This window comes from Megalops cyprinoides, chromosome 12 (genome assembly GCF_013368585.1).
Source record: "Megalops cyprinoides isolate fMegCyp1 chromosome 12, fMegCyp1.pri, whole genome shotgun sequence".
Classification (NCBI taxonomy): domain Eukaryota; kingdom Metazoa; phylum Chordata; class Actinopteri; order Elopiformes; family Megalopidae; genus Megalops; species Megalops cyprinoides.
In genome coordinates, this window is record NC_050594.1 from 18,796,322 (window position 1) to 18,802,501 (window position 6,180).

The following is a 6,180-nucleotide window of genomic DNA, read 5'->3' on the forward strand; positions in this document are numbered from 1 at the left end:
CCTGCATTTTTGTGCTTGTGGAATGCTCACAGCGGGCCAGGCATTTCCAGGCTCAGACGACAAGGCCAGGCCCGTGCAGAAAGCACAAAAAGGCAGGTAGGGTTGTGGAATGTTTGCTCAAACGGCGACATTCTGATCCTTAAGTATGTCCTCCTGACCTTCTTCTTTCTCCCTCTCTCTTTGTATGCCTGTTGGTCTTGCACTGGCTTATTCACTTCAGTATTGCTTTCGTGGGCATGACAAATAGGTTTTAGCTGATAAATCACTAACAGTGAGTGGAGTACTAATAAAGAACAATACACAAAACTATGAAAAAAAAAAATCTCAATAAGAATACAGTTGGCCACATTGGCGAATCATTGAATCATTCAATCTGAATTGTTTTTGAGGTGTTGTTCCTTAGTTTAAGGAAGATAAAGGCACAATTGGCAATGCACAATATTTCCAGTGCCACACAATAAAAGGAAGGCTAGATGTGTGGTACATGAGGGCAATTTGTATATAAATAAAAATACAACTTATTGGATTTGTTCTCTCTGGCCAAAATGAGTCAATTGTCAGGCTATTGTCTCAAAGGTAATATTTCACCATTGTATACAGTTGCATTCTTCATATAAAATTTTCACCTTGGTAGGTTGGTGGTCCTGCTGTCCTGGGTGTCACTGAAAGATGACATCGATCTATCCATGAATAAAATTGTATCCATTTTCATGAGATTTTAGTCTTTTCATAAATGTTTTAACCTACATACATTTTATTTAATGTTCTCTCTTTGAGCTTCTCCATAAAACTCTCCTTCTCTCAGTTCCCCTGGTAACAAGGCTGGTTATTGCAGGAAATGTATAAAATGGGCAGGGAAATATGATAGATAATTAAAGAAACGTTGCTTACCACTTGCCAGTTCTAAGGTCTATAATTTCATCCATTTAGAAACGCGGGCACTTACTTTTTACTTTATTCTCATTTTGCTTAACATGTCCTAATCCTTATCTGGCCTCCTCGTATCCCCATCCAACCTGTAGCTTATTTGCCTCTCTGTACCATTTGCCCTTGTCTCTGTACTCCTATGATCCTTTGTTCACAAGGGTAGAGACACTGCCAGGGGGCAAAGAGTATAGAGAATGCAAAACAACTTGGAGGAAACAGGTGGAACAAAAAAGGGCTCAGAATACTTTTTTTGTAATTGCTTACATTCAATCTTTGAACCTGTTGGCTTTGTTTTGAGAAATATAAAAATCCAAACCCCTAACAGCAGGGACAAAAGCTGGTTTAGACATGCAAAATTACAGCTGTGCTGTCAATTGTATTGAGATATCTTTCAACACCATATACTTAAATCCAAACAAAAACATTTTTAAATATTAAATGCCAACTCATCATTTATTTAAACAAAAGAGAGAAATGCATTATAATTAAATCAGTAAAACTAAAATAAATTTGTTTAAAAATGATAATTGGAAAAAAAACAATCTTGCTAGTATAAAAAAAAATTCATAACTCTATTTTATTTTCTATGACTACTGTCTATATCACATACAATAACGTGAAATATTTTTGTGGGAAGAATTAGATTTTAATAATGCAAAAACAGATTTTTTTATGTAAAAATGTAACACATTCATAACAAATGAAAATGTGTTTAGGTCTCCAAAATATCTGAAATTTCTGAATATCTGGTTGTATTTTATTATTATTATTATTATTATTACTATTATTGTAAAATACACCAACAGATTCAAAAACTGGAATTTAACAATCAAGAAAGACTGTCTCTAAAGATATAAAATTTTCTACCACAAGAGGGCGTACCTGGCTTAACAGAGGCAGAGACATGGGGTGCACGCATTGGGTACACTCAGATTTTCTGGAGATATATTGGCTTTAATACTTTTGTAATTTTCTCTGAAATGACTTCAGTTACCTTTCTTTAATTGTGATGTTTGAGAGTAAATACACTTCAAAATGATTTGTAATGTTCCAAGTGGAATGGTCCAAAGCTGAACATATACAGTATTTACCACAGCTGACCTCAGATGGATTAGTTATACAACCCATCAGTATTTTTCTTCCTTACACACAGTGCAATTGACTTTCTTCCCCTCCTTTTTTCACCACTAAATCTTCCGAGGGCAAAGTTCATTCCATTTGGAAGATAAGTTTCTTTTTCCTAAATCAGGCTACTAGTACATATCAGGCCTCAGGCTGGTGATGGTATTCTCAGGTGAAAAAATGACACCCTGCTGATATCTCCCATACATTCATTGGATGATGACTGCAGACACTGTGTTTATTGTGTGTTGATTTTATCTGGATGTTGATTGTATAATGTTTAACCTCATGCCTTGCCAGCTGATTCACCCTACACCATTCCTATCTGATCCCATCTCCCTGTTTTGTTTGAATAAAAGCCTTTAAATACATTTTCTGTTCAAAGCTGCTTTAAAACTCTGCTGAATCCCTAGGTTCGCCTGGATGTGCCTTGAGCCACAATCGCTGTGTGGAACCTAAGGCCTTTCCTCTCTCTTTATATGTTGCTGAAGTGTGATTGAATCTGAAGGTTAATGTTCCGTCCTGTTCAGCTACTTCAACTGATCACTTTCTCCCAGATTTTAAAGTGGAGGGTTGCTTCCCTCACAAAGCTATCACATGACTCAGACATCATAATAGCTATCCTGACCTCTATGCATTTGAAATCCTCCACCAGAGATGATACATAGTATAAAGGTATGACGATAATGTTAAAGTATTAGTAAACTTCCATTTCCTGACAGTGTCCTATGGTTAACACATTGAGGAATGCCCAGTTATTGATCCACCTGTAAAATGAACTAGTCAAATGCCAATGTTTAATCTGGTGTTGAGAACTGTAAAGCTACTGTGTTCAGTATAGGGGTAGGTGGATGGCAGTGGTTGCTATAGGGTGCTTTGACAAATGCAAATAGTGCAATGTTTGTTCCAAATCCATAATTCCATAATATATTAAGCAGAAATGACAATTTTTCAAAAGGATTTTTTTTTCAACAAAGACTGGAACAAAGTGTTATGACCTAAGTTAATGATGTTAATTAAAAAAAGAAAAACATCTCAGAAACTGTTTAAAGGGCATGAAAAAGAAATGGGATCGAGTACAAAATAATCCATGTGAAATGATCCAACTTCTCCATAAGTTCTATTTTAAAACAATATTGATCTATTAATCTTTCTGTCCATCTAAATCTACATTTGTACTCATAAAGGGCACATAAAATATGCTTAAGTATGTAAATACCACATGCCCACAAAATACAGTACAGTCAAAGCACTTTCTCCTCTTCTCTCTCCCTCCCTCCTTCTCACCCATCCTCTCTTCCTCTCTCCTTCTCTCTCCCTTTTGCCAGGAGGAGGTTTTTCTCAGTATTCTCTTTGATCTTCTGCTCCCCCCCCCCCCGCCCAGTTTACAGCACCATACAAAGTGTAATTAAGCATCAGCTCTGGGATCTATGGAGCCATCACCTGGAGTTAAACCCAGGTTGTCAGCGCAGGCCACATCCTTTCACAGGAGAGGAACTTTTTTTTTTTTTTTTTTTTTTTTTTTGAAGTGCGATCTGGGAAAAGTAATTCTTGCTAATTGTGAGCTCTCTCTCAGTATCCTCTCTTCCCCTCTGTAGTTTCATGCAGTTTAGCAGTACTTTGATCAGCAGATTGAGCGATGGAGGAAGAGCCCTCCCTGTTTGTTGCCTGCAGTAGAGCTCACAGTCTCCAAGCGCTGTGGGATGCTGGGAGTTTAACTCTGTCAGGCACATGCACAGTTGCACACATACAGCTCAACAAGGGCACAGCAGCGGTGGCACACGGCTGATTTCAGCAGCGCATGTGCAGAGGATGCTGGGGCACGGGGAATGTCACAGAGCAGCTCAGCAGTGTATTCTGAGTTATACTCATTTAATTATTCTCTGTGTCTGTTTTACCCAAATTCCTGCTGTGTACTCTGTATCTCATACAACACTGTGCAGCCTGCTTGCAGTTCCTAAGGAGAGGCTTGCTGACCTGTTACAGGCTGATACACAGAACCAGGTGCAGAGCTGTGGGGGTGGCTGATAACTGAATTGTAGTGAAATGGCCAGTGAGCAGCATATCACAGCCGGCATCCCTCTGAGGCTAGGCTAAGAGGCATCCTGTTTTAAGGAGGAAAGGGGGTGGTCCTTGTGACCTCATGAGAAGTTGTACACTCTCTGGGGGGAAGAGTATAATTCTGTAAACACTTTCTGTTTCTCTACAACAAATCCATCTCCACAAAAATGTGGCATGTTTGCACTACCAATAACCCTTGTGCAGGCTGTCAGGGGGCAGCATTATGATTAAATAAGCAGTGCATTTACCGACAAACATGTGTGCGTATGGATTTCCAGCATATTCCATTTTAATGATTTTTTTTAATGTATGCCAGGATCTTATATTAATAGTCATGAATCAGCTTTCATAAAGGCAAATACATTATTTAAGTGTGCAGCATTTCGAACACACTATATTGCACTGTACTGCATAGAAAAAGATTTACACAGCATAAATAAAAAATTGATTCCGGAACCCTTTTGGGAGAATTTGGTTCAGGCGTCTCAGTCCTCATTCGCTCGGTCTAAAATTTTGTATGCCAAGCTGTTCATATACATCTGTGTAGCAAACTGCAAACATTTTAAAAATGAAATATTTGCTGTGTTAAACATTTACGATATTGTGAATGATATACAGATTGTTTTAAAAATCACACAAACTTCCAAATATTTTCATTTATTAGAATTTGTATGCCTTTATCCCACTATTTATGTCTTGTTCCACTGTTTACATTTCCCTCTACCCAATGCACTCTGTCCACAGCTTTATGAAAATTCAATTGTAAAAATGTGTTAGAAAAATAAATTTGATTTATTGAGTTAAATCACATTAGTGTATGTGAGTTCATTGGCGCACATCTCTTTCATTGATCCTCTCAAAAAATTTCCTCAAAGTATCCCACTTGCTGGATGTTACATGAGAGCCATAGTTTGCATCCATCCAGTCCCATCCTATTAAATTAATCAGATCTCCTTTGAGGCTGTTTTCATTGTAATTCTCTTTGTAGCAGGAAATGCTGAAAAGTTACAAAACTTTGAAGAGCAGATCGCAGGTGTTCCTTGGAGTAGAATTCTTTGTATGATTTACTGTATGTTTTGTGTGCATTTGCACATGTGATTATGCATTTTACTGTCTACCTGTACTGGTGGGCATGCACTCAAGTACAAGATTATATCCACTCATCACTATATTGATTACTGCAAGTATGTATGTGGACTGCTTCCATATTTGATCCAGCATCTTGTTAAACAGTTTTTGTGTTTATTGCAGTGAGTGTATGTGCATATGTACAAGGGTGGGTTCTGTCTTTGAAGTTGAGCAGTACAGTCTCCAGAGGCCTTAAAGCCTGAGGCTGGATTAGGCTTGCATTGGGGGGAGCCACATCGCTTTGATGGAAGATGGGCCATCTACTCATCCCCTGCAGCTCCGCGTTGCTTAGCTGTCCCAATACGACAGCAGCCTTCCTTTTGTATGACAACTCTCATACAAATGAATTAAATATTTGTTTTTATTCAACATGGTACTGCCAAAGCCATTACATATTAAATCATCATATTTGCTTTCATTACAAGACACGTGAATACGATACTGAAATGCGCACTCAGGAAACATATCTAAAATGCAATATTGTTCCTCTTTCAGCTTTATTAGGACATATTTAAAATATTCAATGAAGCTGCCGTCTTATCTCTCTCCCTCAAAATTCCTCCGCAACATCATCCATTTTACACAGTTGGAATCGTCAGACTTGGCCGTGTTTAAGTGAAGCGTTCACCTCAGCAGGAACACTAGCCTGTTCTCAAACTATAGACTAGCTGGACACACCCAACTTCGAAGCTCTGCACCCCACGATAAGCACTACATGTACTATAAGATGTGCCAAAAGATGTGCATGTCCCAAAATCACACATGAAGTTCAATCCCCTTAGGTCATCGGTCAACATCGAAAATCGAAAAACATCTGCAGCAGACATCAATGAAGACGAGGGGGATGGGGTTTCCCTGATGTGTCGGGTCAGGGACGAACCATCCAAAACCATCAAGGGGCGAACATAGTGGATCGTTAAATGCCGTAGTATACAGGTTTGA